At 35.8% G+C, this 23,485-nt stretch overlaps 1 pseudogene; it reads right to left on the bottom strand.

Moving 5' to 3' along the window:
• Positions 1 to 987: 987 nt before the first annotated feature.
• On the bottom strand, positions 988 to 1,489 carry LOC132692948 (translationally-controlled tumor protein-like; annotated as a pseudogene).
• Between the last annotated feature and the right edge of the window lie 21,996 nt (positions 1,490 to 23,485).

The following is a 23,485-nucleotide window of genomic DNA, read 5'->3' on the forward strand; positions in this document are numbered from 1 at the left end:
GCCCATCTATCCCACTCACACTCTCTCTAAAAAGTAAATAAAATAAATTTTAAAAAATTAAAAAAGAGGAAAGATAAATGATAGATAGATAGATAGATAGATGAGAAGGTTATACGGTGTCTACCTGGCTTATCTCCCTGAGCACATGGGCCATGAAAGCCCACTGCTGACAGCTAAGACGTTCAACTTCCCTGACAATGTCATGCTGAAACAAATCACATGTAAGACCACACAGACATGATGATTCTTAATGATCTGGAGATGTCACAGCCGTCAGCTTTTTGATTCCTGCAGTTTAGACACCAGACACAGAAGGAAGCAACGTTAGCTTATTTGCTCCATATTGTGGAAGCTGTCACCTCACGGAAGACAGAAATGTCATGCTCACCGAGCAATACAGATTCAGGAGGAAAGTAAATGTTGATGTTTGCAGTCACCTAGGTGTAAGATTTTTTTCACTGTTTCCAACTGTGTTAATCCCTTTTTATTCTTTTGGTGAGCTCTTCCAGAATTAACTACTTCTGCTTGTAGACGATGAAATGCGTAAGGAACCCACATCAAACGTTGGCACAGTTATGAGCATGGCCTTTCCCTTTACTTGAACTCAGTATTAAGACTTTGTTTTTTTATATTCCAGTCCCAGAAATTATTTCCACTATAGAGGTTACCTGCAGGCCATCCTATGCTTTCTAGCAGTTGCCTACAACCATGCTCTAGTTTCCCCAAGACACTACACAGGATGGCTTTAAATATGTATTAAACTAAGAGGCATTCTCTCAAATGAGTTGAAATGCATTTTATTTTTAGACAACCTACATAGCATGTTTTTCTTTTCTTAGAAACAATGCCTCTGCTCTAAATAAATCAAGGTCAAAGTCACTGAAGAGCTCAAGATGGCATCAGTCCCATTTGTCTAAGCCCTGGTGTTGTGTGAGGAGCAGCAGCCAGTTATGACAACAGGCTATACATCCAAACTAATGGTCAAATTCATGAACATTTTTCCATTTCTAAACCATCCTTAAAGAAAATCATATATGGGGTCACACATCCTCACCATAGTCCAGAAGAACAATCGTGCTATCTGGATTCATGTTTTCACCAGTTAAAAAAAAAAAAGAAAAAAAAAAGGTCATTTTTTTTTTTGAAATTTGCAAGGATACGCTTAATTTGTTCCATAGCCCCTGCCATAAAAGGTTTTCCTCTGGCCTCTGTTCTTCAGGTCTGCCTTTGATTGATTTCATGTAATATTTTATGTGCTTCTTGTAGGCTTCTTACGTGAAACTGGTTTCCTGAAAGTGATGGTTCACGACAGTATCAGCACCGGTGACTACCAACCTTTCAGCCTTCAGCGGAGCCATTTCCACGAATGAGCAAGTCATTCATGTTACCTTCTGTCCTACTGAGCATCTTCCCCTCCACCTCTAGACACAGCCCTCCGCGATCTCCCGTATCTTGTAGAAGTCGGAGAACATCTCATTACGGCTGATGAGGTCCCAGGAGATGATCGTGATCGCAGACGGAGAGACAAGAGAGTGGCATGGGCTTGGCAGGAGCCAGGAGCCAGGAGCCTTGAGTAGAGTGCACCCAGAGCTGCACTCGCTGAGAGCGCGGAGAGGCCAGAAAAGTGAGTTTTTGTTTTTGTTTCTGTTTTGTTTTTAACTCTAAGGTAACTGAAGAGGTAAAAGGAAAAAAAAAAATTGAAACAAACAATGATCTATATAGAAAGTCAAGGTAAACATAGTAAATTTTTAAAAAATGTTTATTTATTTTTGAAAGAGAGACACAGAGCACCAGTGGGAGAGGAGCAGAGAGAGGGAGACACAGAATCGGAAGCAGGCTCCAGGCTCCCAGCTGTCAGCACAGAGTCCGATGTGGGGCTCGAACACCAGCTGTGAGATCATAACCTGATCATGGTTAATTTTTTACCTAATCAAAGGAGAATGCTATGAGTCAACACATTTTTTTAAACATAACAAAAACTACAATCATCCAAAACAAGGTATATCTCATAGGATCAAACCATCATGTTCTTATTTGAAAGAGCAGGTGTGTGGAGTGCAGGTTGGCTAAGGCATAACCATGCCAAATATCAGAGCTGAAGAAAAAATAAAACTGCGTATATACTTCCTTTTTGCCAGAAATAGGTGTTTTGTGTGGAAAAAAACAGATGCTGGTTCATGCCTTTAGGCACTAGCTGTAAAGAGCTGAATATAAATAAGTCACCAGATGCAGAAACCTTTTGCGGTTTCCTTGCTAATAGACTGGCATCCTCCTGAAAGGAGTAAGGAGATGGACTCAGGATGGTTGATGAGAAAGTACCAAGAGTGACAAGATCACAGCTGCCTGATGTCCTGGCTTTCCCCTCGGCCCCCTTCCTTATGGATTTTTTTAGTTGATTTATTTATTTTGAGAGACAGAGGGAGAGCGAAAAGGAGCAAGGGAGGGGGAGAGAGAAAGGGAGAGAGAGAATCCCAAGCAGGTTCGGCACTATCAGTCCAGAGCCCCATGTGGGGCTTGAACTCATGAACTGTGAGATCATGACCTGAGCAGAAATCAAGAGTCAGAGGCTTAACAGATGGAGCCCACCTAGGCGCCCCCTTCCTTATGGAATTCTAAAGCAAAAGCGTAAGCAGTTACAATCCCCAGAAATTATGAATCTTATTCACATCTAGAATGATAAGGAACTATGTTTTGAAAAATGAGAACATTTGGCAAGATGCTTGTCTGTGATATGAAGCAAATCTAAGATAATATAGGTTTTCTACAACAAGACCTGAAGGGTGTGATAAAAATTTCAAAAATACAAAAGAGACAAGAAAAATTAGGGAATATAGCACTGAAAGGAATAGAAAAAAGACCCACTGGGGCGCCTGGGTGGCTCAGTCGGTTGAGTGCCGACTTCGGCTCAGGTCACGATCTCGCGGTCCGTGAGTTCGAGCCCCGCATCGGGCCCCTGTGCTGACGTCTCAGAGCCCGGAGCCTGTTTCAGATTCTGTGTCTCCCTCTCTCTGACCCTCCCCCATTCATGCTCTGTCTCTCTCTGTCTCAAAAATGAATAAAAACGTTAAAAAAAAATTAAAAAAAAAAGAAAAAAAAAAAAGAAAAAAGACCCACTGTGAATAGCAACTCTGTAAAAAGACAACACAACACGTGCAAACCTGGAGATCTAGAAGATCTAGAAGATGGATTTGGGAAAACAGTTCCAAATTAAATTAAAACAGCCAATAATACATAGAGAGATTAGAGACAGAATCATCACTGTGGGTCAGAATAAAGACTGCATGTATATGTAGTACCAAACCTAGTTAAATACAGCTCCCAGACTAGTCATAGCTAAACCGGTGTCTAGAAAAAGCCACAGTCATTTAGAGTTGAGTCCCATCAAATGCATCACTAAGGTTACGAGGACAATCTTGCCATCTTGAAAGTGCATGACATATCAGAGTCCATTCATTCTTTGCTCTTCTATAAGATACTGCACACACTTTTTTCTCTTCCTTACTCTTGAAAATAGGGTATTAGTTAGCAATACATTACTTGAATTAAGAAATATAGCGGTGAAGAATCAGAAAAAAAAAAAAGATGATCAAAATGAGCCAGTAGAATTAGCCAGGGAGGATCAGGGAGAGTTAAATTTATATTCATAGCATAGATTGTCGCCAAGACTGACATAGAAAATAAAATGAAAAGTCTTCTACTGAAGTCTAACCACTGTCAATACATTTAACAGAATAGCTGTAGATTACTTAGCTGATCACAGTCCAGAGTTTGGATGTGAGATTTTCAGGAAAAAGAACACAACTTTGTCAAGATGCTAATGCATTATTTGGTACAGAGTATTAAAAGACCAACAAGAATCTGGTTAGTTTACAGTTCCACCCATTTTCCATTTATGTACTGTTTCTTGCAACAAGTTGACGTGCAGATAAATATTTACCTCTCTACTATAGTGTAAAGGTTATAATCAAATATAATTCTGTGATCTCCCAGATTTTATATTGGCTCTAAATTGTTTAAAATGTATGAAATTTAAGAGGTAATGGAATGCATTTAATTTAGAAAGTAGCATGTAAGATATATGTAAGATTATATTAGTAAAAGGGAAGTTAAAAAAACTAGTATGAAATTATTTTGTAATTCACCAAAAATACTGAGTTTCTAATCAAGATCTAAACACAACTTAGGAATTCAATATCCAAAGATTAAGAAGGCATTATTTATTTAACAATTATCAAATACTTTTGATAGGTCATATATAATATCACTACTGTTCTTGGTAGTGTGCATATTGCAGTGAATAAAGCAGACAAAATTTCTGGTTTGTGGAGCTCAAATTCTAGCAAGAGGAACAAAGGTCTGCAACATGAGCAGACGATTGGCCCATAGATAGTGGGTCTCAAATGTGGTTAGTTTTGCTCCAGATGGGGACAACTTACAGAGTGAGAAACAAAGGAGTTGAGTAAATATGCAAGCAAAAATAAAAAGCAAGGTTGGGCCATGTCATTTAAATTGTAGTGGGTAGATAGGGAATGGATGACATATACAGGCAAAGGTTGTTTAAATGTTAATAGGATCCATGGATTATAAATTTTGATGGAGTTGAGTAGTTTATGGATTTGACGTAGTAGAGAGAGAATTCTGCCCTTAGGAAGCAGTGTGCAGTAAAACCATGCACACACACACACCACACGCACACGCACGCACACGCACACACGCGCGCGCGCGCGCACACGCACGCTGACAGGCACACAAAGCCTAAATACAGCAATTCAGGATGGTACTCTGAGAACCTTGCTTAACACAGTTGGAATGTCAGTAAGTAAAGAACATGAGAACAGTTTAAAACAGCACTACTGAAGGAAGACTGGAAGAGTTCACGTCATCAAATTAAAGAACTTTTGAAAGACAAAAGGCATATGGAATCATAGTATTATAACAAAAATTTTCTAGTCAGACATGGAAGCCACTGTCTGTTCAGAATGTCAGAAAGCTGCAGAGAAAGAAAGGTAGGAAAAAATAGGAATGATGGTAATCTGTACGCTGAATATCTGTAATCTGTTAATGCTATATACTCGCTCCCAGCGTGAATGAAAAATATATATTTCATGCTAAAAGTAAGGAATAGTTTTGGAGATTTAGGACTGTCTGCAAGGTCAATGTCAGGATACTTAATGAGGGCATTGTACCTTGCTGAATAATCTTCTTCAATTTGGCATTTGAAAGTATTCCTTATTCTGTCGTTTTTCTATTCTCTGTGAAAGAGATCATTGTTTTTGTGTGCATTCAATGAGCCCTTCAACTTTTTATTGCAAAATATAGAAACCTAATAGGTAAATCTTGATAGAAATAATCCTTTCAAGTTACCTACATTAAACCAATGCATCCTTTATTTGTAAACTAGGAACGACAACTATGACCAGACATGTGAGAAAACCTGAAAAATAACAAACAGAACAACCAAAGTGGCAGCAATTAGCATTTAACACTGAATGTAATGGAAATAAATAAGAAATTTTTAAAAATTCCACTGAATACATTCTAAGATTTACTGTATACGCAAACATCAAGAAGTGTTTTTAAGTGGACCAAAAACATGTACAAGAATGCTCACAGAAGCTTTATTTAAAATTGCCCTAAACTGGAAATAACCCAAATTGCTTACATTAATAGAAAGGAAAAACAAAGTATAAAATTTGCACGATGGAATTCTGTGCAACAGCCATAAAGTAAAACAATAACAACAAAAAGAACTAACTACATATGATAATAGAATGCATTTCATGGACAAAATTGGGAGTGAAAGAAGTCAGAAAAAGACTGCACAATGTTTGATTTCAGTCATGTAAAATTCAAAGTTGGGCAGAAGCCATCTCCTATAATAGATATTTGAGCTGTGATTACCTTCGGAGGTATTAGGTACTCAGAGGGAAAGAGAATGTTAGATTACATAGATAAAGATACAGATGATATAGATGATATTGACTAGATACAGACAAATAGATATAGATATAGGTATAGATGTTAATGATAGATATAGATAGAGATGATGATATAGATATAGATATAGATGATAGATATAGATATAGATATAGATATAGATATAGATATGGGCATAGGTATAGTATATATAGATTAGATAGATAGATAGATAGATAGATAGATCTATATGTCTATACAGATATCTACATATAATCTATTTGCTTAGATTATATATCACTGGGGAAATCAAAACAATCAAAAGGTATTCTCAACATCATCTATTAATGTCTGTACCAAACAATTCTACCCTGTCTCCAGTAATTATAGAAGTAATTGTGCTCAAATATAAAGCCAAATTTCCAAGTTTCTGTTGGATTTCATTCCCTCTGGTTTACTCAGAAACATCATTTCAATACCCATCACCAGGAGGGCACCTGTTGGGAGGAGCACTGGGTGTTGTATGGAAACCAATTTGACAATAAATTTCATATTAAAAAAAATAAACCTTTTTAACAGTGAAAAAAATAGAGATAATGTTAAAAAAAAACATCATTTCAGCCATTCTCTCTTCTCTATCCCTTCCTCAGTCATTTCCCACTCTCAATTAGATAATTAACCATATTGATTCTTTCTCTATCTCATGAAAATCCTTCCTTGATCCCAATCCCCCTTCCTGTCTGGATCAATTTTATTCTCATTTGCACTTAAGGTCTTTGAATTATTTTTCTATACTCATAATCTCCAAGACCTCATTTCCTAACATCTCTTAAATTCACTTCAGTAATGCTTTCTCCTTGATTATGCCACTGACACAGTTCTTGTCAATATCATCAATGATTTCCATTTGCTAAATTAAAATATCAATTTTCAATCTTCATCATACCTGATTTGTTAGAGATTTTGACAGGATTTTGTTCACTCTCTTCTCTTTGAAATGCTTTGGTAATGATTGTCTTTGACAAACAACTCACTTTACCCCCTACTTCACTGGTCACTCCTTCTGAGTATTCTTAGCTGGTTACTGTATCCTAAATCTATTCACCTAGATTTTTCCCAGTTTTTTTAAAAAAAATTTAAGTTTATTAATTTATTTTTGAGAGAAACACGGAGAGTGAGCAGGGGAGGGGCAGAGAGAGAGGGAGAGAGAAAATCCCAAGTAGGTTCTGCACTGTCAGCACAGAACCCAATGCAGGCTTTGAACTCACACACCGTAAGGTCATGACCTAAGCTGAAACCAAGAAACTGATGCTTAACTGACTGAGCCACGCAGGCATCCCTTATTTTTTGTAATGACCACATTTGACATTTAACATTTTATGAGTTTAAACTGTAAAGTGTGCTACTTTTGCACATATATTGCACGTACGTTGTAATAAGATTGCTAATGTAGTGGTATTTATCTCATTCCATACTTATAGTACAATATTATTATTTATATTTGTTATATTGTGCATTATATTTCTATGACTTACTTACCACTCATTACAATTTTGCACCCTTACATACTATCAATCTTATCTCTCCCATCCCCGGTAACTACCATTTTACTTTCTGTTTTTCACAGGTTTAGTGTTTTAGATTCCATGTAAGTTATATCATACTGTACTTGTCATTCTCTGTCTGACTTATAACACTTAGAATAATATGTCCAAGATCCACCCACACTGCCACAAATGGAAATGTGTTCTCCTTTCTCATGGCTGAATAATATTCCATTGTGTATATGTACTCCATATTTTTTATCCTTTCATCTGTTGATGGGCATTTGAGCTGTTTCCATATCTCGGTTATTGTTTCAGTCTCTGATTTATTTCAAGTAAGTTTTTTTGAATGGTGTAGCTTGTGTCTAATTCCATTATCCTGCATGTGTTTTTTCAGTATTCTCAGCACCATTTATTGAAAACACTATCTTTTCCTCATTGGGTATTCTTGGCCCCTTTGTCCGATATCAGCTGTCTGTCTGTATATGACCATTTAATTCTCAGCTCTCTATTCTGTTCTATTGGTTGATGTGTCTATTTTTCTGCAAGTACCGTACTCCTTTAATACTATGGCTTTGCAGTGTAATTTGAAATCTGAACGTATGATAGCTCCAGCATTGTTCTTTTTTCTCAGGCTTGCTTTAGGTACTCATAGTCTTTTGTGATTCACATGAATTTTAGAATTGTCTCTTCTATTTCTGTGAAGAATGCCTTTGCTATTCGGTTGGAGACTGTGTTTAATCTGTAGATGGCTTTGGGTAGTATGGCCATTTTAACAATATTAATTCTTCTGATCCATGAATACAGAATGTCTTTTCATTTGTTTGTGTCTTCTTCAATTACTTTCAGCAAAATTTTGTATTTCCATTGTACAGAACTTTCATACCCTTGGTTAAATTTATTCCTAAGTATTTTATCATTTTCGATGCATGTTGTTATTTTGATGCATGTATCCTGCTGTATATAGGATAGTTTTGTTACTTTTTCAGATGTTTCATCATTACTGTAAAGGAATGCAACTAATCGCTGTATGTTGATTTTGCATCCTGTCTCTTTAGCAAAATAATTGATTAATTCCAACAGTTTTTTGAGGGACTCTTTGGCATTTTCTATACATAATATCATATCATCAGCAAATAGCAACAATGTTACTTTTTCCTTTCGGATTTGGATACTTTTTATTCCCGTTTTGCCTAAATGCTCCAGCTAGGACTTCTGATACTGTATTAAATAGTAATGGTGAAAGTGGACATCCTTGCCTTGTTCTTGATCTTAGAGGAAAAGCTTTCAGTATTTCTTCCATTGAGTATAACACCATTACTAGATTTAGTAATTATGCCCTTAATTATGTTGAGGTATATTCCTTCTATACCCAATCTGTGAAGGATTTTTATCATGAAAAGATGTATTTTGTCAAATATTGTTCTGCATCTATTGAGATGATTCTGTGGTTTTTTCATCTGTCATTTTATTGATGTGATATATTACATTTATTGATTTTTGTATATTGAAACATCCTTGCATCCCAGGGATAAATCCCACTTGGTCATGATGTACAATCCTTTTTCATCGTGTTCTTGAACTCAGTTTGCTAAAATATTGTTGAAACTTTTTGTGTCTATATTCATCAGGGATATTTGTCTGTAGTTTTCTTTTATTGTGGTGTCCATATTTGGTTTTGGTATCAGATAATGCCAACCTCATAAATGACTTTGGACTTCCATATTCCCTCCTCTTCGGTATTATGGAAGAGTTTGAGGGGGCTTGATATTAATTTTTCTTTAATTCCTCTTTAAGTGTTCATTCTTCCTCACTGAAGCCTCTGGTTCCAGAGTTTTCTGTGTTGGGAAGTTTTAAATTACTGAGTCAATATTTTTACTCATTGTTGGTCCATTTAGATTTCCCATTTTCTTCTGATTCAGTCTTAGTAGATCATGTATTCCTAGAATGTATCCATTTCTTCTAGCTTATATAATTTCTCACCATATAATTGTTCATAGTAATGTCTTATGGTTCCATGTACTTCTGAAGTATCAGATGTTAACATCTCCTTTTTCATTTCTAATTGTATTGGAATCTTCTCTCATTTTTTCTTTGTTAGTATAGTTAAAGCTCTGTCAATTTTGATTATCTTTTCAAAGAATCTTCTCTTAGTTGATCTTTTGTATTATTTTTCTTGTCTCTATTTCCTTTATTGCCACTCTGATATCTATTATTTCCTTCCTTCAGCTAGCGTGAGGCTTAATTGGTTCTTCTTTTTCTACTTACCTGAGGTACAAATTTAGGTTGTTTATTTGTGATCTTTCCAATATCTTAATATATTTATTTATTTCTATTAACTTTTCCCCAAAACTGCTTTTGCTGCTTCCCACAATAACGAATATGCTATATTTCCATGTTAATTTGTTTTGAGATAATTTTTGAATTCCCTTCTAGTTTCTTCTTTTATTCAATGGTTGTTTAGAACTGTACTGTTTAGTTTAATCAGAGTGTTATATCCTCTCACTTTCCTTTTGTTGATGATTTTTAGTTTCATACTATTGTGATCAGTCAATATTAGTTCAATCCTTTTAAATTGCTAATATTTGTTTTGTTGCCTCTCATATGACCTATCCTGGAGAATATTCCATATGCACTTGGGAAGAATGTATGTTCTTCTTTATATGTTCTTTGTATGTCTTTTAAATCATTTTTTTTCCTAACGTGTGGTTCAATTCCAATGTTTTATTCTTATTTTCTGTCTGGATGACCTATCTGTTGCTGACAGTGGAGTCCTCTAATATTGTTATATAGTTATCTACTTCTTCCCTGAAGTCTGTTATTTGCTTCATATATTTTGAAGCTATGGTTTCAGGAGTGTATATATTTACAATTGCCTTATCTTTTTTGAGGTACTGACCTCTTTGTCATTATATAATCACCTTTGTCTCCTGTTACCCCTTTTGGCTTAAAGTCCATTTGGTCTGATATAAATATGGCTTTGCCTTCCTCCTTTTGGTTTCCATATGGTTGAAATATCATCTTCCATTCTTTCACTTTGAGCCATTTGTGTCTTCAGGGATGAAATGAGTTTTCCGTAGGCACCATGTAGTTTGGTCTTGCATTTGTATCCATCCATGGACTCTGTGCATTTTGATTGGTGAGTTTAATCCATTTACATTATAGTGAGTATTGATATTTAAGGATTTACTACTAAATCTCACAGTATTAAATTACAGTGATTTTGCGCAGTGTTTTACGAAAAACTGCCTCTGTTGCCACAAGAAGTGAAAAACCTTTCTTGTTTAAGTAAGGTTTTGTTTACTTTGATTGTAACCATTGAACCAGTTGGTAATTAGGAGCCTTCCTTTGACCTTCCAGAAGGTGGCGATATAGCACAAGTTTTTGGTTTCTCTTAGGCATGGCACACAGCCTCTAAGATTGGGAGCACCTATGTTTAAAAATAAAAATGGCACAGAAAGACAAAAAAGAGGAGGGTGGCAGCAGAGTGGGAGGTGGTGTGCTTTTGGCCCAGTAGGGGGATCCTTGAGTGGGGTGTCCCCGGGGGCGTGTGAGCTCTCTGCCCTCTTTCCAGAAATTGAGGCAGTCAACAGGATGATATTTCCTTGACTTCTTTTTGTCTGCCTTCTTCCTTTCCCTTTCCTTCACCTTCAATCACTGAGGTTTCTCCCCAGGGACAGCAAATGGGTTCCTCCGTCTGCAGCACTCAGAGCGGGGCAGACCCCCCACCCTCTGCTTTCACATTCCACTTCCTTTGGCAGAAAGGTCATGATTGGCATGTTGCCTGACCTGCCACTGTCACATCTGCCAATGCTCCTCCTACTCTGCAGTTTCCTTCAGGATCCAAAGTACCCAGTTTTGTGGACACCGCTGGATGGAACTCCTGGCTGTCTTGGTGTACTGTGCACAGGTGCTTTTTGTTTGTTTATGATTAAATGATTAGCTGTATATCAAAAAGGATAGAGAAAAAGAACAACTCATGGCACCATCATGCTGATGTCACCCGGTCCGTTTTTGACTCTCTTCTGGTTTCTATTTATCGTTTTTGTTCCTTACCACACTTCCTCCTTCCCTTTGTGATCTCGTGGCTAATTAATGACATCAACATGCTGGCCACCTGTACCTCCAGTCTATTATCTCACCTCAACCCATATCTACATAGAACTGCATGTTGGATGCTTCACAGTTAACCTGTCTAAAACTGAACCTCGTCATATTTCTTCCCGTATCTGTACCACTCACTTTGGATTTAGGCCACGTTATCTTTTCAGGTGTGTCAGACTAAAATTCTGAAATTTTTCTTGACTTCCCTTTTATTTTATCTCTCAACCACTTTTAATCAACAGGCAGATATTGTGCGATATCAAGCAGTCATATTTATAAAAAATCAATCTGCCCGAGAGTGGAGGTATTTTGACAAGAAGAAGGAATAACAGTATAACTAAAGCCAGGAAAATCAGTCGCCTATTGCATACATTCAGGCAAAAATAACAGTATTTCTACAACTTGATAAAAATATCTGCTAAAAAAATACCTGTAACTAACGACATACTTAATCGCCCAAAGTTAGGAGCGTTTCCCAATAAGACGCAGAACAGGGCAAGGGTGTTCCTGCCTACACTTCTTTTCAACATTGTACTGGAAATCTTACCTAATGCAATGCAAGAAAAGTAAGGCAAATAAATGGTATATGGATTTGAAAGGAAGAAACTAAAATTTTGTTTACAGATGACATGATGCCCATGTAGAAAATTCAAACAAATTGACCCTAAAAAATATCCTAGAATTAACAATATGTGATTATCTTATACCAACGTTGCAGGATACAAAGCTAATATATAAAATAAATTGATTGCCTACGCGCTAGAAATGAACAATTGTAGTTGCAATTAAAAACACAATATTATTTATATCAGCAACCCAAAAATCTAAGTACAAAAGTGTAAATCAAAATATAAAAGGTATATATGAGGAAAACTCTGAAGAAATAAATCAAAGAACAGCTAGTAAGTAAAGAAATATTTCACGTTCATAAATAGGAAGTCCCCATAGTGTCATCAAGATATTAGTTCTTCCCAACATGATCTATATGTTCAATACATACCAATCAAAATCTCAGCAAATTATTTTGTTGATATTGACAAAGTGATTCTCAAGTTTATATGGGGCAAAAGATCAGAATGTCGTCAATAATATTGCTATAACTTTGTGTGGTGACAGATGATAACCTGACTTATTATGGAGATAGTTTTGTAATGTATAAAATATATAAAAATATCAAATCACCATAACATTTATCTAAAATGAATAGGATATTGTCTGTCTATTGTTATACTTCAATCGAAAATGCAAATTATGTTGATTAGAATCTTACTGAAAGATGTCTTCACCCATATATTTTTTTCAAAAGATATTCTTTATATTATCCTTTATTGAAAAGTGTTGTTTCCTTTGATAAGAACTTAAACTTTCCCTCTTATTTCTCACTTGAAGCCCTCCATTACCCGTTAACAGACATTTCTGCCCCAGGCTCCAGTGTCCCCAACCCATCCTTCACAGCAGCTAGAGTTGTACTTGATAAAAGTGTATGAACTCACCTCCTTTGAATCCCTCAGTTTTTTCTCATCACCTTTAATGTAAATGTAAACTAACAAATACTAGTCACATTCCAGCTTTATATTCTTCTCCAAACTCTGACACACAACAAAAAAGCAAATACTGAAGGTAGAAAGCTTAAATGTAGAAGACTCTCTCATACCTCTCTGACTTCCTACACCATGGTGTTGTCCATGGAGCAACGTTCCTTTTATCTCTTCCTCTCAAATCTATCTAAAATCTATCTATCTATCCTCACCTCCTAAAAAAATCTATCTATCCTCACCATCTGTAGTGGTGGCCCTTTATGTATTATTCTGTAATACAAGTATGACTTGTATTAAGTAATTACTTAACACTAAATATGAAGTATTACTTTGTATATTAAATCACCATGGTTCTCCTCATGATTCACTGTACTCATCCTTCAAGATTCCAGTCACCTGCATATCCTTTGAAGTCTTCCCTAAACCCTTTTCTGACCAAGCTTACTTTCATGATGATACATTTCCTTGTTGATGCTTAATTATGACTTGTCGATGGAGGGGCAGGCAGTGAACGTTAATAAATTCCCTCAGCATCCTGAAATATTCCAAAGGAAACACAATCTAAGTAAAACAACTGGAGAAATGCGGGTTGATAAGTAAAACAACTGGAGAAATGCGGGTTGAAGGGGGAGTCTTCTGGCTCCCCATAACCACCCCCTTCCAACCTAGGCTTCTCCTATATGGAAAATCTGGAGCCATCACGGCACTGCCCACACTCTATAGTTATTATTAGAGTCCTTCTGTTTTAAATCAAAATCATTCAAGTGTTTCAATTATAAAATTTTGTTCTATGTATTCAGAATCTAGCTCAGTACCTGACAGCTGATCAGAAATAAGCATTCCTATATTTTGCATTTAGTAGATTCCTTAGGCAAAGAAAAAGTAAGCCTCTTTGGCAGAGAGACTATTTTTTTACATGAGTTAAATATGTGGAAGTGTGTGAAATTTGGGAAGCATCTAGTCCAACACTCTATCTAAATGATAGAGAAGGCCTGCATCCTGCCAAAGAACACAAGCTTTTGTGAATGACGGAATTCTAGAAACTTTGATGTACCCAATTATTTTCAGGTAAAAGGGCGTTCTAAGTTGCGAGGAGGCACAACATTTGTGTCAAATGTCTTTCTTCTAAAAGTGACAACATACAAAACTGATGCCATGTCTTAAAATACTGGTACATTAAAATTGATACCGAACTGAGTAAATGGTTAAGGTATAGTTTTCAAAAGAAAAATATATATTATGAAAAAGTATTTTATGATATTGATACATAGAAAAGACATTAAGAGTAAAAACAAGATTACAACAAAAATAGTTTGAAAAGTACATTTAAGCCTACATTTCATTTTCTCAGAACTGTTAGTACATAGTATGTTAACTGCATACTCCACTTATTCAATTTCCTAGATACATATGTCCTTCCAAATATACATAGGCTTATTTTTTTTCTTACTCCCAGTTGTGATTATGATTTGGACTCTGGGTGAAACCAGAGTGCTTAATAAAGGCAATCACTGACCTTTTTGCAGATGCCACTGGTTTTATTTTAAGCTTCACTTACTGGTGACACACAGTTTAAGAACCTTGTACAAAATCAGTAGTTAGTACCTGGTGGAGTGGGTTGTACGACCAGTTATTCTTCCACTGAAACACCACCTGCTCATTGCTTCTTTGTTTCTTTGGGTCTCCTTGCCCTACTCTACACTTATGAACACAGACATATAGAATATTGTGCATACAAGGAGAATTTCATATATTCCTGTTTTATGGGATACCCATAAACTACTAGTAAAACACTAACTTTTATATGATAGGCTAAACGATTTATTCTCTAACGCTTACATTCAATTTCTATGTTTCGTAGTTTATATGGACCTTTACATTATTTTCTTTTAGGTTTTATTTTTTGATGATTGAAGTTTCGCGGTAAAATTGAGCAGGAGATATAGGTATTACCATTTTCCCTTTGCCTCCACACATGCACAGCCTCCCCCACCATTAATATCTGCCCCCCCCCACCAGATGGTACATTTCTTGCAATTGACAAACCTATACTGACACATCATTATCACTCAAAGTCCATATTTTTTATTAGTGTTTACTCTTGGTGTTATATAGTCTGTAGGTTTTCACAAATGTATAATGACATGTATTCATTATTACAGTATCATATGTCCTAAAAATTCTCTATACTCCACATAATCATCACTCCCTCTCCCCCAAACCCCTGGCAAGCACTGATCTTTTTCCTGTGTTCCTAGTTTTGTCTTCTCAGAATGTCATGTAGTTGGCATAATACAGTGTGTAGCCTTTTCAGATGTCTTCTTTCACTTAGTAATTTGCATTTAAGCTTCTTCCATCCTATTCATGCCTTGATTGTTCATTTCCTTTTAGTGCTAAATAAAATAGCTTTGTCTGGATCTTTATTTCTCTACTTCCCTGCTGAAGGACTATTTGGTTGTTTCCAAGTTCTGACAATTATGAGTAAAGCTTCTATAAACATCCCTGTGAAACTTTTTGTGATGATCTAAGTTTTCAACTTAGGCTTATATCATTGTAGTGAGAATTGATGCTTGATATGATTTCAATATTCTTGAATTTCTTGAGAATTGTTTTCTGGCCTAACATGATCTGTCTTGAAAAATATTTCTTGTGTGCACTTAAAAAGAACATGTGTTCTGCTGTTTTGGATGAAATGTTTTGTATATACCTGTTAGGTCTATCTCGTCTAATGTATTGCTCAAAACACTGTTGTCTTGGGGCGCCTGGGTGGCTCAGTTGGTTAAGTATCCAACTTTAGCTCAAGTCACGATCTCACGGTTGGTGGGTTCAAGCCCTATGTCGGGCTCTGTGCAGACAGCTCAGAGCCTAGAGCTTACTTCCGATCGTGTCTCCCTCTCTTTCTGCCCTACCCACTCATGCTCTGTCTCCCTCTCAAAAATAAATAAACATTAAAAAAATTTGAAAACCTGTGTCGTCTTGTTGATTTTCTATCTGAATGTTCTATCCATTGGTATAAGTGGGGTGTTAAGGTCCCCTCAATTGCTTTATATATTTAGGTGTTCCCATGCTGGGTGTATAGATATTTACAATTGTTATATTTTCTTGTTGGATTCTTTCCTTTATCACTACACAAAGTCCTTCTTTGTCTTTTGTTGAAGGCTTTATTTTAAAGTTTTTTTGTCTATCACTACCCTGTTTTTTTTCACTTCCATTTGCGTGGTATATATTTTTTCATCCCTTTCCTCTCAGTCTGAATGTGTCTCTAGGTCTGAAATGAGTCTTTTGTAGGAAGCACGTAAATGAGTCTTGCATTTTATCCATTGGTTGGAACAGTTAGTCCATTTACATTTAAAGTAATTATAGATAGGTGTGTACTTATTGCCATTTTATTACTTGTTTTCCAGTTGTTATAGTTCTTTGTTTAATCTTCTCTTGGTCTCTTCCCTTATGCTTTGATGGTTTTCTATAGTGTTATGGCTGTATTCCTTTCTTTATTTTTTGTGTACCTATTTTAGCCTTTTGATTTGTGATTACCCTGAGGTTTATATATAACATACTATGCTTATAGCAATCTATATAAAGTTGATAGTCACTTAAGTCTGAATACATTCTAAAAGCACTAAGTTTTTTTTACTCCTTTCTCCACATTTTATGCATATGATTTCATGTTCTACATCCTTTTTTGCATATTCTTTGACTTATTTTTGTAAATATAATTGATTTTACTTCTTTTGTATTTTAACTTCCATACTTGTTTTATAAGTGATTTATCTACTACTTTTATTATATTGCATTTACTTGTCAAATTTTCCCTTTCATAATGTTCTTACTTCTAGTGATGGCCTTTTCCTTTCACTTAAAGAATTCTCTTTAATGTTTCTTATAAGACTGGTTTAATGGTAATGAATTTCCCAACCTTTGATTGTCTAGGAAATTTTTTATCTCTTCTTCTATCCTGAATGATAGTCTTTCCAGGTAGAGTATTCTTGGTCGCAGGCTTTTTCCTTTTAGCACTTTGAATATACTGTGCCATTCTCCCTGGCCTGCAAAGTTTCTGCTGAAAATTAACTGATAGGCTTTTGGAATTTCTCCTATATGTACCATGTTGTTTATTCATTCTTTTCTCTTGCTGCTTTTAAAATTCTCTCTTTATCACTACTTCTTGTCATTTTAATTATTATATGTCTTGATGTGGACTTCCTTGGGTTAATCTTGTTAGGGACTCTGTGCCTCCTGGATCTGGATGCCTGTTTCCTTCCCCAGATTAGGGAAGTTTTTAGGTATTATTTCTTCAAATAAGTTTTCTTCCCCCTTCTCTCTCTCTTCTCTTTCTGGAATCCTTGTAATGCAAATATGACACTTGATGATGTCACTGAGTTCCTGTAACCTAGTCCCATTTTTTTATTATTCTTTTTTTCTTTTTGCTATTCAGCTTGGTTGCTTTCCATAAGTCTTTCATCCAGATTACTGAGACATTCTTTTACATCCTCCAATCTGCTTTTTATTCCCTCTTGTGTATTTTTTTAATTTCAATTGTTGATTTCTTCATCTCTGACTGGTTCTTTTTTACTTATCTATAAATTTGTTGAAGATCTCACTGAGATCCTTCACTTTTTTCTCAAGTCCAGTGAGTATCTTTATGACCATTACTTTGAATTCTTTATCAGGCATATTGTTTATCTTTGTTTCATTTAGGACTTTTTCTGTGATTTTGTCATTTTCTTTCCTTTGGGACTTATTCTTCTGTCTCCTCGTTTTGTCTAATGCTCTGTGTTTGTTTCCATGTATTAGAAATGTCAGTTACATCTCCTGGTCTTGAAAGCAGTGGACTTGCATAGAATAGTTCCTGTGGTGCCCTGTAGCGCCATGCTACCTGGTCACCAGAGCCAAACACTCCATGAGTGTGTCCTACGTGTACTACGTGTGCCTTACTGTTGTGACTGAACCATGTTTGTCTTTCATTCTGTCAGCTGCAATGACCTGCTTTGTCTGCTGTGGGCACACTGAGCAGGGTTTGGTCTCTGCACTGTTGAGGGGCCCGTCTGAGCCCAATAGGGGCTTGTAGGTGGACAGTGTCAGCAATCAGGTTAGCTGTCTTCAGTTTGCTGCAGGTTCATGCACACCAAATAACAAGACTATCTTTCTGCACCACCAGCTAAAATATTTTTCTTCTGGAACTTGAGGTGCACTAGTGTGTGCAGTTTTCTCCTGCTCCCCTAGGTGGGAGTCACTTTGCAGTGGCACTGTTTCCTTCTGGGGCTGCTTACCAGACATGACTGGGCAGGAGCCTCTTTGGAGTACATTTGCCTGAAGCTAGCAGGTTGGATGGGGTGTGTTTGCATGTGAACATGGGAACAGGGCACACAGTACCAGCAAGATAGGTGGACAGTGTTTATGCTGGTTCCCACAATCTGTCTATGTGAGTTAGGGGAAGGAGAGAGAAATGACATCCACCAGCACTTTTGTTCTTAGGCAAAGCTCCCGAAGGTTCCTGTCCCTCCAGTACACGTTCTGAGGCTAATAAATGAATCTCCTTCACGTATACCCTAGGCACTTTCTAAACTGCTGTTTCTGTGCTGTATCTCAGCTGCACTATTTGTTTTCTTGGCTCTTTTAAGGGTGGTGATTCAGTTTCTTAATTCCCTCTGGCTCCCTGGGGGCTAAGCCTGCTGATTTTTAAAATACCCAGAGTTAAGTCCCGCTGATTTCAAAAGCATGTAAAATTAAACCCCATTGATTTTCATGGCCAAATATTATGGGAATTTGTCTTTGCGGTATGGATTCCCCATACCTGGGGAGAATGACATGGGGTCTGAACTTCTCACTTCTCTGTGCTTGTGGTGTTCCTCCAGTTTGTGGTTAGTTTTTTTTTTTGGGGGGGGGGGGTTGGTTTCCAACCATTCTTCATCCTTCATACCCTTTTCAGTGTAGCCTCCTCCCTGTGATTAATCGAAATGTCTGTTCTGCCAGTCTTTGGTCATTTTCAGAGTTAGTTGTACAGATGTATCTGTTATTTCAGTGTGTCTGAGATGAAGTGAGCTCAGGATCTTTTTACTCTGCTATTTTCTCAGAATTCTATTATATGGTATTGTTAATTATTTTTTTTATAATCATCACGCTACCTATAAGATCCTTAGAACTTATTCATCTTATAGCTGAAAGTCTACCCTTTGACAAACATGTCCCCATTTTCTTCACCATTAAGGTCCTAGCAACCACTGTTCTATTCTTTCTATGAAGTTGGCTTTTTTAGATTTCACATAGAATGATATCATACAGTCCTGTCTCTCACTGTCTAACTTGTTTCACTTAGCCTACTACCCTCAAGTTTCATTCATGTGGTCAAGCAAAAAACAAGATTACCTCTTTTTTTGTCTGAATATTATTCTATTTTATGTATGCACCACATGTTCTTTAATCATTCAAACATAGTTGGACACTTATAACTTGGGTTGTTTCCACATCTTGACTATTGTGAATAATATCACAATGAACATGAGGGCACAGATATCTCTTTGAGATATTGAGTGAATTCCCCTTAGGTATATGCCCAGGAGTGGAATTTGCTGGAACATATGGTAGTTCTATTTTTAATATTTAAAAAACTTTGTATGCTTCCCCATAGTGGCTGTACCAATTTATACTCTCATCAACAGTGCACAGGGGCTCCCTTTTCTCCATGTCCTTGCCAATGCTTGTTACCTTTTACCTTTTTGATAATAGCCATTCTATCAGGTATTGGATGATATCTCACTGTGATTTTGATTTGCATTTTTCTGATGTACGTGATGTTGAGGCTCTTTTCATGTACCGGTTGGCCATTTGTATATCTTCTTTACAAAAATGCCTATCAGGTTTTCTGCACGTTTTAATAAAATTTTTTTGGAATTAATTTGCATGAGCCTCTTATACAACATATTATAATATAATTAATATATTGAATATTAACTCCTTATTAGATAGATAGTTTTCAAGTATTTTCACCTATTCTGTAGGTAGTTTTTTCATTTTGTTGGCTATTTTCCTGTGCAGAAGTTTTGTAGTTTGATGTAGTCACATTTGCTGATTTTGGCTTTTGTTGCTTGTCCTTTTGTGTCATATTAAAAAAAAATGCCAAGACCAAAGTCAATAATCTTTTCCCCTATATTTACTTCTAGGAATTTATACTTTCTGTCTTCCATTTATAGTCTTAATTGAATTTGACTTAAATTTTGTGTTAAATATAGAGTTCCACATTCAATTTTTTTGCATGTGAATATCCAGTATTTCCAACACCATTTATAAAAAAGAATACCCTTTATCCAGTGAGTATTCTTGACTCCCTTTTTAAACATTAGTTGATATATAAACATGGGTTTAGTTCTGGTTTCTTAATTCTGTTCCAATCATCTATGTATCTGTTTTATGCAGTTCCGTGCTGTTTTGATTACTGTAGCTTTATAATGAAGTTTGAAATCAATAATTACTCAAAAAGTCACATTTATTTACGAAGTTGTTCATCACCACAGATGAATTTTTGGAATTAGTGGATAAACTGAAGTAGCTTGTTTTTGTCATGGATGTCATTAATATTTTCCTCATCTCTTTACAAATGCCATTTTCTAATTATAAGATAAATTTTCTGCTTTCTTCTCACCACTTTCTCACCTGCACTTAGATCCAACCTTGTCATATACTTTCTTGACTAACAGAATGTGGCAATAGTGACATTTGGCACTGCTGAAAATAAGCCTAAGAAGTATTTCAGTTTCTTTCTGGGCCTCTCAGAATGTGCTTTGAACACTCTAGTGCAATAATTACTCCATGTTTCGAAAGTTGTATTATCAGACCCTGACAAGCCCAGCCTTCTGTTAATCTCTGAAAAGAAGACAGATCCTCATGAGCAGATGAGACATCGGCTCAATGTCACTAGGTGAAATTTGGTTTTCATCACATAGAACAAAAAGAGAAAATTGCCCAACAAAATCCTGCTTTATTACTAGGCCACACATTTGTGGACTTAAAATAAATGTATTTTGTTGAAACCACAAAATTATCATCATTTGCTAAGTAGCAATAAATAACTTGAGCTGATTATGTCCAGTAAGCTTTTCTTTGGGTCAACTTCTCTTTGCTTACCCAGCCACAAAGTAGCCCCCAATTCTACTCTATAGAAAAATTATTTCAAGAAAGGGAACCTACATGGCATAACTTTGCAGGAATCAACGTGAACTACATGTGATTATGAGAAGAATATGAAACAAGCTTTTTAAAAAATGCTTCTTACTGATAGCTAATCTTGGGATTTTGAAACTTCTTACTGCCTAAAAAATAAAAATTGAAACTTTATGAAAAAGATAAATATATGATTTCACTCATATGTGAAATTTAAAAAACAAAATAGATGAACATAAGGGAAGGGAATTAAAAGAGAGGGAAGCAAACCGTAAGAGACTTTTAACTATAGAGAACAAACTGAGGGTTGACGGAGGGGAGGTGGACTGGGGATGGGCTAAAATGAGTGATGGGCATTAAGGAGGACACTTGTTGGGATGAGCATGGGTGTTATATGTAAGTGATGAATCAGTAAATTCTACTCCTGAAACCATTATTACACTATATGTTAATAGTGTAACTATTGTTTAAATAGACTAGAACTAGAATTTAAATAAAAACTGGAAACAAAGCAAAACAAAAAAACCTCACAGATAATTTTGGATTCACAAAAGTGGGATGCTTCCCTTGATTTTTGGTCAAGAATATTCATAAATCTCACTCCACAAAAATCTACCTGAAATATTTGATTGGGTTCTTCTATTAGCTTTTTGATGTATTCCTTAACATCTGGACATTTCACTTACCTATTGATAACAAAATGTACTGTATGAACACATATCTGGGCATTCCAATATCACTTAGGCACTTGTGTCACTTTCTTAATTCCTCAATTAGTGTCAAACATTTCTAATCTAAGACTAATTTAGGCTCTGCCTTGGGTTAAAATATTGACAGTTATTTGTTTTCACCAGTAACATGCATGTGGATTCTGATTTTTAAGAAGTGGTACGTTTCTTCAGAGATTTCTTTTGGGTAGTAGATGATATTTTATTTTTCAAGTGGCAAATGAATGTCAATTTCAATTTTTCATATTGTTTGCTTATTATATATTTCTTTAGGATTTAGATATTTACTGATATTTGAGACGACATATCATAGAAGTCAGTCTCTTGATATTTCAATCACAGATAGAGCATTTATGTTTGTATTGTCTTGCAGGAATGTGTGATTTTTATTTTTTAACCCAAATCACTGTCTTTTCACACAAACAAAATCTTTATCCTTTTCTATCTCTATTCATATGGGCCATGTAGTTAATAACACCTATGAAAAGGAATCTCTATATGAGATGATGTTTATATAAAATGGCTTACAGTGAACTTTTGAATCTAATATAGTGACGTACTTGAGTGGCATTTTAGAGTAAAAAGGAAACAAAATCTCTAAGAGAGTGATCAGCTTTTTTTTTCTTTTTCTATTCTTTTGGTTAGCATGTAAAACAAATAGAACATAGCATTATTACCTTTTCAAGACCCTTCAAATAAAACTAAAGATGGCAGAAAAAGGAAAAATATTTCTTCAAAGTACAACAGTTATTGATTGTTGTATAAGATATTACCAAATCTAGTGGTTTAAAACAGCACAAATTTGAGAACTTATTATCTTAGAATTTTAGTGAATCAGGCAGCTGGGTATAGTATAACTAAGTCTTCTACTCACGGTCTCACAAGGGATAATCAAGTTGTTGGTCAAACTGTGTTTTCATCTGGCAGTCAGCTGAGAATAAACCCACTTCCAAGTTTGTTCACACTGCCAGCATGATTTATATACTGCAGCTATATGTATAAAGGTTCTGATTTATTACTGTCAGCTGGGTGTCTCCACTTTTCTGAAAATAACATCCTACTAGATTCTCAAGAAAATTCTCAGAACGTTCATGTTTTACCAGTGATGCTCCTCTGAAAGATCCAGTGATGTTAGCTATATTGTTGTTTAATTCACGCATTAATCAGCATTCTTAAATAAAAGCCAATAGTTCTGTTTCAACTTTAAACCTTGAAGCTTATGACAGTATGCTCAAGAATTGATAAAAATGGTCTGTTTGGGGAGTATCAACAGTTTTTTTTAATGTTTATTTATTTTAGAGAGAGAAAGAACGTGAGCAGTGGAGGGACAGAGAGAGAGAGAGAAAGAATCCCAAGCAGGCTATTTGAATATATACCGTGAAGTGGAGTTGCTAAACTATATGGTAGTTTAATTTTTAACGTCTTGAGGAATCTTTATACTCTTTTCCATAGTAGCTTCACCAATGTACATTCCCATCAACAGTGAACTAAGGTTCTTTTT

This window comes from Panthera onca, chromosome B1 (genome assembly GCF_046562875.1).
Source record: "Panthera onca isolate mPanOnc1 chromosome B1, mPanOnc1 haplotype 2, whole genome shotgun sequence".
NCBI classification, from domain to species: Eukaryota; Metazoa; Chordata; class Mammalia; order Carnivora; family Felidae; genus Panthera; species Panthera onca.